General features: G+C 37.7%; 2 long non-coding RNA genes across 4 annotated transcripts; one reads left to right on the top strand and one right to left on the bottom strand.

The window, feature by feature from the left end:
- Nucleotides 1–4,507: 4,507 nt before the first annotated feature.
- Nucleotides 4,508–9,042, bottom strand: LOC119693946. 3 transcript variants are annotated; one of them, XR_007266997.1, is made up of 3 exons: nucleotides 8,904–9,042; nucleotides 5,155–5,276; nucleotides 4,508–4,620 (listed from the first exon to the last, which is right to left on the bottom strand). It is a non-coding gene; the product is annotated as an uncharacterized LOC119693946 (long non-coding RNA). The 3 variants fall into 3 exon arrangements; XR_007266998.1 differs by having other exon boundaries at nucleotides 5,020–5,276; XR_007266996.1 differs by having other exon boundaries at nucleotides 4,508–5,276.
- Nucleotides 4,660–9,468, top strand: LOC125489442. The gene is made up of 3 exons (XR_007266995.1): nucleotides 4,660–4,798; nucleotides 5,230–5,289; nucleotides 8,240–9,468. It is a non-coding gene; the product is annotated as an uncharacterized LOC125489442 (long non-coding RNA).
- The last annotated feature ends 3,122 nt before the right edge of the window (nucleotides 9,469–12,590 follow it).

Consider the following 12,590-nt stretch of genomic DNA (forward strand, 5'->3'; position numbering starts at 1 on the left):
CTATTTTTCCAGGTAAATTCTTCGTAAAATTAACTTGTTAGTAAATTAACAAAATTATATCGTAAATCGAATGTAAACTGAAATAGACACATACCTAAATCTAATTTACATTATTATTACCAAAAAACACAGAAAAACTAACAATATTTCATAACAATTGTAAAAAAAAAACTTTAATTTCGCTGACGCGAGTGCTCGCGCAGTGAGCATTTTGCCGCCGCGTGCGACACACTCTCTTCAATTCTCTCTTCCTGCTGTAACCTGTGCACTGAATTTCTCCAAATTTATGTAACATGTAGGAGAAGACCGAGAGGGCAGCTACATGGACGCTGGACCTTGAGGAGTGTATAGTTCACAAAATAATAAACATTATTTGCTGAGGGCGGCAAAATGCTCATAGCGCGAGCACTCTAGGGTTAACAAGATGGCGGCCGGTGGGGATTGAAGTCTATACCCATGATGACGTCATTATTGGCAACCAACCGGACTTACATAATGCGAATAGTATCAAAATTTGCTTTTTGACAGTCTGCTTACGGTGAAAAGAGTTATCAACGACATACATAATGACCATGCTGATGTACCTACTTTAAAATAAATACTTACGGTTCTATTCTAGTTAAGTAGGTATGTTAATGAAGGAACCTATTAATTTACAGGTAGGTAGGTATGTGAGTACTATTGAAAGTAGGGATGAGCTGAATATTTTTTCACGAAATTGCTGAACTTCGGTACTTACGTAGGTCATATTATAATTAAAACAAAATCAAACATATATTACTTTTCACTCTCTTACTGTCAAATTTCTCGAAATCAAATAGGTAGGAAGCTCAGACCAACTACAAAGTAGGTAGGTAGGTATTTCGGCAAAATACATTGTCTGCGCAGCGGCGCGGCGCGGTGGTGGCGGCGGCGGCGGCGGCGCGCGATAGCCACGCAGCCCACGCACACATAGTCAGGCTCACTTACACAACGATAGCGCGGTAACCGAGTTAAAAAGAGACGGCCACAGAGTATGAGCGGGACAAAGCATAATGCCATCAAAACAAAAACATACCTAACTTGTAAAAAATGCCAAGTCTCCCAAACGTAAAAAAGTCGGTTTCTTTTTTCTGTTTCTACCTACTAAAGGGTTCTCCTATTTTAAGTAATGAAAAAACCTTAACTCAACATAAGCTTGTAGTGACCATATTCATAGGTATATAATATATAAGAAATCTTGTGATGCGATTGGTGATCTATTTATTTAACGAACGAAATAAGTCCAAAGTGATATGTTTAGCGACCCCCATTGTACATTGTACCTATACCTACACCAACGCCAAGTTAATTTTAATGATCGACCCGTCATTGTATATCCACATCAAAAGTGCTACGAGTACGAAGGGAAGGATTTGTGGAAGAAACTACAAACTCTTGACATCAGAACCAAGAGGGCCGATGTCCATTTTTGAAACTTTTCAGTAGAGCCAAAATAAACTTTTACCACCGTTAAAACAAACAAAGATGTTTGTTTTGGAGTCGAAATACCTACATTATTTCGCTCGGCTAGTTAATGAAAATACAAAATCGTTTCATTTGAAGACAATATTTATGCAATATTAGCGAAAAAATCTAGTTTTGTATCTTTGAGTATGGATATCAGCCCCATTTTTTGACTATAAATATAAATAGTAACTTAGAGGCTCACGTCAATAAAAGACTTTACGGCTGTATAGATTTTAGACTAAAAGGCAAGGCTTTTGTTAACATCGGACCTTTTGGTCAAGAAAATAAAATTAACTTTAAAAAATGCGTATACCTATTATAACAACAGACTGTATGGTTCGGGGAAAATAGTATTCAAGTTGAATTTTGGCTTGTGTATGTCTACATAGGGGGGCTTGTCGCTCACGTCCGTAGGTACAAACCCTAGTTACCCTACACGTGTCCCCTGGGTGGTGCTAACGAGTGACAACGCCGAATGTCGGGCGGCGGTAAATCGACCCGACCTCCTCTCCTAGCAGAGGCGGCGATCTCCCGCCGTAAAAAAGGAGAATCACCAACACGCCTGCCAAGCGCGGTGATTATGGCAAACACACCTCCTTATGATGGAACAAACAAAGCCCCGGCCCCCAGTCTCCGGCAGCCCCGCTATCCCGGACTCCGGTAGCGGTTACGGTAACGGCGGGGCAGGGGGTGCGAAGAATCTCCGGCAGAGAGTCGGCTACCAGCCCAACCGACCCTTGCACCTGGCAACATATAACGCACGGACACTGAGGGAAGACGTGAAGATAGAGGAGCTGGAAGAGGTAATCAGCAAATTAAAATGGGACATTATAGGGTTATCCGAAGTCCGACGAGAGGGAGAGGATACGGAAATTCTCCAGTCCGGAAACGTGCTGTACCACCGGGAGGGCGACCAACTGTCCCAGGGGGGTGTCGGGTTCATCGTCAACAAGTCCCTCGTCAACAACATCGTTGAAATCGGAAGTGTGTCGACACGGGTTGCGTACCTCATCCTGAGAATATCTAAACGATACTCAATGAAGGTCATACAGGTTTACGCACCCACATCTAAGCACACCGATGATGAGGTCGAACTTGCGTATGAAGACGTATCGTCTGCCCTGCGTAAGTTCATTACTAATTTCACGGTGGTGATGGGAGACTTTAATGCGAAACTCGGAAAACAAGAAGGCGGCGAAAACCTGGCCGTATCAAAACTGGATCACCTGCCGGAATGGCTGGAAAAGTGGTGGGCAACGTGGGCACCGAGATGTTGTCCGCCGCACCTGGCTAAGAAGCTGCAACTCCAACATTTCGTCTCAGTCAAGTACCTGGGGGTGGCGATCGAGCGCACGCTCACCATGAGTGTGCAAGCGGTCAACTCAGTCTACTAGGCGAAGGCCGCACGGGCTATGCTCTGTCCCATGTTGGCTTCCCGACTCCCCCTGCGCAAGAAGCTGAGGATCTTTAAAACATACATGCGTTTCCGTATTACCTACGCTGCTCCGGCGTGGTACGCACTATGCTCGATGACCAACTGCAAGAAGCTCCAGCTACAGCAGAACCTGACTCTGAGGGCCGTTCAGGGTTGTATGAACTTAACTGAATGTGTTTCGAACCATAAGGTCTGACGTGAAAATTTGACCGCATATAAGTAATATTTAGTTTGACAAAAGGGTACGTTATTGATATGGGACGAACTATTTGCAGGTATTTTTGAACTGTTGTTTACAACCGACCCTATATAAAATAACATTATTTTCATATTTGTACAGCCATAACGTCTGAAATTATAAAAAGTCCGTATGGTTCCAGTGTACTGTGGATATGCGACCACTTTTAGGAAAATGAAGTTTTGAACAAAAAGAGATAGAGATACGTGTGTTAGACTAAAAGAAAGAAGGATCTTTAAAAAAGTGATTTTCGCAAAAATTTTACATCGGCCCTAATGGTTCTGATGTCGAGAACTATGTTCGACGATTCCGGATTCTCTCGAAGAATAACTTTATTGCGAAACCTGAAATCAATTCGTCTGGACACCAGCGAGTCAATGACGAATTATACAATACAATACAATACTCTTTATTTGCACCAAAATAGATCAACATACAAAATTAAACTTAAAAATAAAAACAGATTAAAAAGGCGGCCTTATTGCTTATAGCAATCTCTACCAGACAACCTTATTTATTAATTATGAATTAGTTATGTGACGCTAATCTAATAATGGAAACGGCGCGGCGTAGAAATTGTCTGGAACAGGTTTTAAAGTGGATGACGAGTGGATTGGATGCCTAATACTAGCGGGTTTGCCAAAAAATACTTCCCTATGATAATGGTAATAGAAAATTCGGGAATCACCATTACGGGTGACGTAGTTACAGAGTACATTATGACGTAGTGAAGACAAAGTTGATAGATCTTGCAGTAAACTACAATAGTACCGAGCTAGGAAGTGCTTTTTTGAGCAGAGAGTAGCACAGTCAACAATATAAGGTTTGCAGCACTGCTAAGAATAAAATTCACAGCTTAAATATAACATTTCGTAAAGTTTTCAAGAACAGGGGTATCAATATTTACAATATAAATAAATACACATGCAATGTCATTACATGATACTGGCAGAAATTGTTGGCACACCCGACAGATTGCCATAAAAATGCCATCATAGCGGCAAGATGGCGGCGAAGCAGATCATCAGTTGGCAGCAAGTGAAGAAAACTAATGCCTTATTATTATGCCTGTATTCTGTGAAGGAAAGCAGTCTCGTCTGCCATTTGGTCACAACGGTGCAAGGAGCAGTGGACCCCTGGATGTAATAAACATGCCGATGTCTGTGGGTATTTCCTAGTTTTTGTTGATGACTATAAATCTTGATATAATGATTATAATATTTCATATTATCCTTTATCAATTAACCATTATTCAGTTTAAACGCTTTCTCATCTCTAATCATCAATTCATCACATTTCAAACTTCGGATTTGCTATCCAGTCAGCCAACAGTGATTATAAACTCACTGTTCTATCATGCATTGTCCCCAACATAACATCTTCAATGCCTCATTTCCGTGTCAATGTACAGGACATCAACATACCATCTCACATTCAGCTTGCCGATGCTTCAGCGAACCTAGAAATATAGATATTTTACTTGGGTGTGACATCATGTTTCAGATCCTACTGCGTGAGAGACTGCCAGTGATACCAGGTCAGCTGTTTCTACACAACACTCAGTTCGGCTACATTGTTGCTGGCACTGCACCATTGAACAGCGAGGGATGTTCATCACTACCAAGTAACTTTTGCAAGTCAGTATCTGAGGCTGTCTCAACAGAGTCTTTAAATAGGAAAATAGATATGTTCTGGGAATGTGAGCAGGTACCTGAAAAAGGGAACTATATTCCTACTGAATTAAATCCAGCTGACTGTCTGTCAAGAGGTGTAGATCCTCACAGTCTACTGAATAATCAATTTCATGAAACTGAATTCAAACATAGTGTAGAATCAGTAAATGTGCTTCAGAACTTACCTGAGTTAAAGTGTGAGGCTGAGAAAACAAATATGATACATGCTTAGAGTATATAGATACATGCAATCGGTTTAATATAACCATAAGCCCATAAGCAGTTTATTTGGTTCTTTATGATTGGCTTTGCAGACATACCATCCCATTGTCAGCTTGCCTTCTTACATCTCTTCTTATATCTTTATTTAATATTTTTTTTCTTCTTAATTTCAGCTTTCCTATTTTTTCGGGAATACCGCCGCTGCCCCCGGGCCATGCCTCTATAATGAGAAGGTAAGTGTAGAAATACATTATTTTAAAACAATAAAGTCATTTAAGGGTCAGCAATAGGTAATCGAGGGTTGGCATTGTCATAGAATTATGTAGTAAATGATGCTCTACAGCCTTGAAAAAAATCACACCGGTAGTCGAAGAGTCTAGCTAGGTGCTGAATCATTCGAATTTAAGTAAATGCTTATGGATAACTGTAAATTAAATTCAGAATATGACGAAAAACCACTCCCGTATTGTAACAACTGTGTCGTAATCATCAAGAATTTTCATATGATTCTTATCAAATTATAAAGTTAAAGGCTTGGACTAGGCGCTAAATACCTTGTTTTTTAATAAACATACACTTATTTTGTGTAAATTAATCCCAAACTTGAGCAATTTTTTTCCCTCAAATCTTCATACAAATATCTATGGCGGCTTTCTGTGTTATAAAATCATAAACACAAGTGACGTTTGACTCAGTTGGCCGCTGGCCTCCAAAGAAGGGTCACGTCGGTTTAGGCAGCACTGACAGCTCGCGATCTTATCGTGTACAGATACAAAATCACTGCACATTGGTTGTCATTGCACTTTTTCAACTTTTATGACACCAACATAATTTGATTTGAAATTGAGGAAGCATAATTCTTCCAGTATATTCAATACATTAAATTAAATTAGATAGTGTGCAATATTCTCGTGACATTACAGTCTCGTAAAGGTCTGATGAGGAGCAGGAATATAGCGAATGGATCTAAGTGATGACAATACGCACGAACATTAGGTTAGGGATCAAAAATACAGTCTCTTGGTGCTGGTTGAGGTATGGTCTCGTGAGGATCTGATGAGGGCAGTAACACGGTGGTGGCTCAATTTTATTTCAAAGATGTTAATAGCTAAAAGCATCGAGTTTGGGCTATTAAGTATGTTTTTCAGAGAGAGAGAAAGAGATTTTATTTTTCCTCTGGATGTGTTAGGTTTACTGGGTTTACTAAGTTCATTCTGTTAATGGCATCAAGTTGTTATGTGTTCATAAGTAATAATTATTTATGAACAAAATGCTGTTGGTTCTCCACGAAAATGTAAAAATAAAAATAAAATAAATAAAAATAAATTTGTAACGTAAAATTGTCAATGACGGAATTTCTTCTATAGACAGTAGCCACAAAAAAAACAAACGATAGATAGCGTGACTTGAAGATAAAGATACATTTATTCGACACATAGACAGCAACAACAAAAAAAATACAGATTTAAAGAAAACAAACACATACTTATACAAAACAACAAAGAAAAAAAAGGATACACATCAAAATAACTGGAAAAAATATAAGCCCCAATTTACTTGTGTGGGACAGGGAGTACCATAATATTTTTTTTGGGTTACTCCCCATCTATGTGAAATATCAGCTTGATATCTTTACCCGTTTCTGAGAAAAAGGGCGGTGACAGACAGACAACAAAGAGATCCTATAACGGTTGCTTTTTTTCTTTTGACGTTTGAAACCCTAAAATTAATTAAAAATATTATGCTGCTACCAAAAAATATTACTTACTTACAGGTATTGAAAAAGCGGTATATAGTACTAAACAAATTATAAACAAACAAAAAACCCGACTGCACGCTAAAAATATGAAAACAAGTCCCAATGTTAATGGAAAGTATCGTAGGCGGGGACCAGCAGAGGGTTCACCATTTAGCTGAATGTTACTTAGAAATTTTATGAAATTTTACGTCAGTAGTTCATGATCATTTTTTATTTCAATAATTTTGGTGTTGTTATTTAAATACCTTCAATATGCATATTTTTATAATGTGAAAATCAAGCCCTTTCATTTGATACCTTACACGGCAAAGTTGAATTATTATTTTTTCGATCATCACGTTATGTCCTCTAGAGGGCGCTATGTACATTTTAATAGAACGTCACATAGCCTATAACCATTGCGCCATCAATACGCTTCTAACAATAACTCATACATCAAAATCTATCAAGCCGTTTACAAGCGGGCTACAGGAGGGAACAAAGAAACAGACAAACATACATACATACAATCAAAAAACATTACCCTCCTCTTTCGGCAGTCCGGTAAAAAGGAGTAAGACAGGGGGTCATTCTGAACTTTTGCTCTACGAGTTTTGGAAATTAACTTTGTTGGACATGTGACTTTTTACCATGGAAAACGAATATTTTTTTTCGCGAATTTGCAAATCTCGTAGAACAAAAGTTGTTCAGAATGACCCCTTGAGTCATCCCCTTTTGGCTTAGTATAGCCCTTTTGCGACACTATGTATTTACTTTGCTTTGTCGTCGGGGTTCAGTTGGCTGGAGGATGCCCGAAACTTATTATCTACACTTTAATACTTGTAGTTACCTTTCTACAAGTAAATACCACATTTGTTTGAGAAAGCTAATCGGGTTCCGAGTATAGAGTAAAGTGGCACCCCTATTAATTTCTACTCTTTGCTGGTGCCTACCAGTGTAAGTAAGAATTATACTTACTTACCCTAAAATCACCCAAAATGTACTTGAACATAATTGTCAATAAAGTTGGCGAGTAAAAGTTTATCGACCCACTGTGCAACTTACATGTGTGCGTGTCACTGCGTGTGCTGTGTGAAGAGCATTGAAAACCCAAAATTGGCGCGGCACGTCACCCTGTACGGGCCCTTAAATGATATTGAAACTGAAGACCAGCATAATGCATAGGAAAGCCAAATAAATAAAATCATGGTGCAGCACATCCTGTATCAGGGCCTCTAGTACGGGTTTTGCAATTTACGTAAACGAATTTTTTTTTGTTTTCTTCTGTCACCTGCATAGATTATCTGTCAAAAGTTTCATGATAGTTTCCGCTAGAGGCGCCACTTTGTTTGCGAGAAAACTGAAACTTTTATAGTTTTTAGTTCACACAGCAATGTTATTTATTTGGCACGCCTATTTATTAATGTATCGTTTCTTGCCAACAGATCACCTGGGTGAAGATGACGATGCAACATCGACATGTCGAAGTACCCAGCGAATGTGACGACAAAACTACTAAATGGATTTTGATCAACAGACAACCTGGATAGGCAACTTTTTAAAAATCCTAGAATCACTACCAGAAAACTTTTTAGCTCTAAGTTTTATTTTAACAGTTACTAGAAAATAAAACCGAGAGCATGTTAAATAAAACAAACCAACACCTATCCCAAAAGAAATGGTAGAAACATAATCAACAAAATATATCATACAGGTTACCAGATAAGGCAAGTAATAATGAAAAATAATTTATCTATCTTTTATCATTGCATGTTATTGTTATAATGTATTTCTACCTATGGGTACAATAGTGGGAGTAGCCTGTATTTATAGTTGGTGAACAAATTGCTTGCTAATGATAAGGCACGGAATTAAAAGGGACAGTCAGAATTGATGGAGCATTTACAACGTAGGTAAACAAATTCCTACACATATCTCAAGTCCTACATATTCAGAGACAGTCATATAAGAAAGGGAATGACTGTTTATAACCACAATAGCCGAAACTGATGTGGCATTTCTCAAAAATTAAACCGGGGGAAATTACAAAGATCTTATCAATGCTATGTAAAAATTGGATATTATCTATTAAGTTTTGTATTGACTTACCTGTAATTCTATTGTACACAAGCACCAAAACAAAACCAAAAGCTAGTAACTTTTTACAAACACTCAGCACCAAAAACAGCACAACGAAACGAAGAGGCTCTTGTTAGCACTGACAGTTCCGTTCCGTTCGCAGGTCGATCGACTCGAATGCGAATGCGCAATGTTTTGACTATGCGCATTGACCTTCATTAATGCCATGCGCACTAATTATTTCCAATATTGTAGTTTAATAATTGAATTAGCAGAATATTTAACAAGACAGAAATTAAAACCCTAAAGAATACGTATGTTTATAAAAATGAAAACAGCTGTATTTATTTTAACTCTTTGGACACATGGCGCCATCTGTTGCCGAGTAGCGGTAATAATAGCGACACCTGTTGTCGAGTAGTAGTAACAATGAGTTAGTGCAGTGAGAGTGAAGTGAACGTAACAATTATATTATTTATATATATTTTAATATTTATAGGTTCTATTTAAGTTTAGGTTTATTAGTAGATCACATTTTATTCTGTTTTATTTAATAAAGTATGCTCTTACTTAAAAGAGCTATGATATAATTCAAGCTATCGATTTTAACTGTTAATATATTCTGATTGATAAATAATAAATTTAGAAATATCATTGTGATTTTAATCATACCTACTTATAACAATATAAAATAATTTAACATGATTGTGTTGATGTAGTTTCTAATGTGGATTTGTATACTTGAAATAAAATAAATTTGTCTTGGCATCTTTTATTTACCTACATATTAAGAACCCAAAATAAGTCTGTAATATAACTGGTTACATTCATTACTGTATGTATTTTTAAAAGTAACCATCATTAAAATAAAAAAAAGAAAAATGATCTTTAGTTGCTTTAGTTAGATTCGATCCACAGACCACAGGGATCTAGTTCGAGGATGTAACCAACTGGGCTGAGGTGCTGATAATTGTTTTAGTGAAAAATTCCTTCACTTTCTTCCCTAGCCGACAACTTACTTAATACATATTTCAGATGCTTACACTTTTCATTATTTTGAAGTCCCTTGACCATATACGTACATAAAGTAGTTATTGCTACGATCTATATACCATCGTCTATCCATTACATACACTCGATGAGTGGTAGATTTAGTTCTTATCAAGTTTTAACTTGATTAACATAACATAATATTTTCCTATATGGGCGACTATTTTTTCATGATTATGAAGAAATAACCCATTGTGGCGGGATACTGTTAGCACTACATGCTAGAGAATACTTCAATGAACTTATAGACATACAACACATTTACTAACGTGCTCCGAGAGATTAATTACGTCACAATTACATTATATAGCGACATAACCGCAAATATGAGCGACAATTTTTTCATGATTTTGAAGAACAAGCAAATCTACCCAAATTCTGTTAGCACTAGATGCTAGAGAATATTTCAATGAACTTATAGACATATATCACATTTACCAACGTGCTCCGAGAGATTAATTACACCACGATAAATTTACGGCTTCTTTGCGCAATTTGCTGTACAATGTATTCAGGCGCTTTCTCTTTGATTGATTATTTTGAAGTCAATTGAGCAAACACAAAGATGACATATATAGATTTATAATGTATTTACCATCGTCTATCCGTTATTTACACACTCATGTGGGTAGATTTAGTTGTAATTTTTTTTTTAATGAGTGACATTAACTTGTAATGTAATTAATCTGCCGGAGCACTCTGAATGGTGTAATAGTAGTTAGTAAGTTAATTGCAGCATCCCCTAGCATGTAGTGATAACAGAATTTTGCTACTTTTTCTTATTTCTTCATAATCATGAATAATATTTGGCCGTATTGAGTGTCCTTATAATTAATAATTTTGACTAATTTCGAGCACACTGTTAAATGTGTAATATGTATATAGGTTCATTGCAGCATCCCCTAGCATGTAGTGATAACAGAATTTTGCTACTTTTTCTTATTTCTTCATGATCATGAAAACAAATTCACTCATACAAAAAATTTGCTTCTGCTGCTATGTTCACGGCGGTATTCGTGCTACGCTTTGTGCTACGCCGCTACAGCTGCTACGCGCTACGATTTGTCGTAGCATGCTACGAACTGCTACAACTAACTTCTGGAAAAGTTTAGAATTATAAAATAGGCTATCTATTTGTGTGTTCGTGTCAAAGAATCAAAGAATAGTTTATTTCTATCTACAAATTATTCAGTAACAAAGTAGTGACACTTGTAAGTTAAAAGAAACCTGTGCCAGTGGGGCCCCGCTCGTGCATAGCTTTATAAATCTTTCTGAATTAGACGGACCAGCTATAAAAAGATTGTCGTTATTTGTTAATAATATTATAGCATATCTCTCAGTAGCACTATCCTTTGTGTGTTATTACCATTATTGATTTAAGGAAAAAAACTGTGTCTGTAATGGAGTTTGGCTCATGCGACATCACATTTTGTCTGAAATAAAATAAAAAAACTTATGTTATGTATCCAACGGAATTTTCTTCTTCTTCCTATGTATTCTATAATTTGATAATATTATTATGTAAAAATTTAAAAGTAATCTTCATCAGACTATAGCAGTCCACTGCTGAAAGTAGGAAAACTTATAACCTTCTGATATTACAGGGGGTTGCAAAAGTGGCATGTAAGAAATTAAGAAATTAATGTAAAGTTATTTTTTTAACACGTTGCCAGATTAAAGTGGCTCTATATAACAGGCAATAGTTATCGTATAACACCCGTCTGTTTTCGTCTCAAATATAAAAAGTAGAAAACTACCTATATCTAACACAGTCACGTTTGCAATTCAATAAGTCTATCCCTAGCATCGCAATGATCCTCTAAGTTTAGAAGTGTTGCCTGTTAGTGAAAAAACCGGCCAAGTGCGAGTCGGGCTCGCGCACAAAGGGTTCCGTAGCTTAAATCAACCTATCTCAAAAACTATAAGAGATACTTTGATCAAACCAAAAATCGTTGAAAGAGTTAATTAGCATGCATCACCTCTATTTTTTTTAGAATTTTATACCCCGTAGTTATAAAAATAGAGGGGGGGGACATACTTTTTACGACTTTGAGAGCTGATATCTCAAAAACCGTTCACTTTAAGAAAAATGTTTTTTAGAAAACTTTATATCATTTTAAAAGACCTTTCCATTGATACCCCACACGGGTATGTACATCGAAAAAAAAAATTTCATCCCTCAGTTACATGTATGGGGGGCCCCACCCCCAATTCTTTTTTTTACTATTTAGTGTCATATTTTTGTAGCGGTTCATACAACACATATTCCCATCAACCTAGTAGTAGGTGTAGTATGGCGTCTAGTGGTAGTACCTTTCAGGTCCCGCCAGTCGGCCCTTCTTAGGGTGGCGGGCCTGCACTGGTCCACAGGCGGCATGCAATCTCTCACCAGTGGCTCCAAGCAGCTGTTGTGCACGCAGCGGCCACACCCCGGTACACCACGTCGACTCGTGGGCTAAACCTGGTAGAGGGTGGTCGCTACAGACTAGACGCGGACATCTCCCGCGAAGTGCATGAAGACTGCTCGGCGAAGAAGGCAACCCACGCTGATAAGCAACGGATGTTGGCGGACATGGCGAGCAGCAAGGCATGGTGAAAGGCCTAGGCCAATGGTGGAGGTCTAAGAGACCATTGGGCAGACACTGCATCCAAGCTCTTCTCTGATCG

Source organism: Plutella xylostella, chromosome 14 (assembly GCF_932276165.1).
Source record: "Plutella xylostella chromosome 14, ilPluXylo3.1, whole genome shotgun sequence".
In the NCBI taxonomy this organism is placed as follows: domain Eukaryota; kingdom Metazoa; phylum Arthropoda; class Insecta; order Lepidoptera; family Plutellidae; genus Plutella; species Plutella xylostella.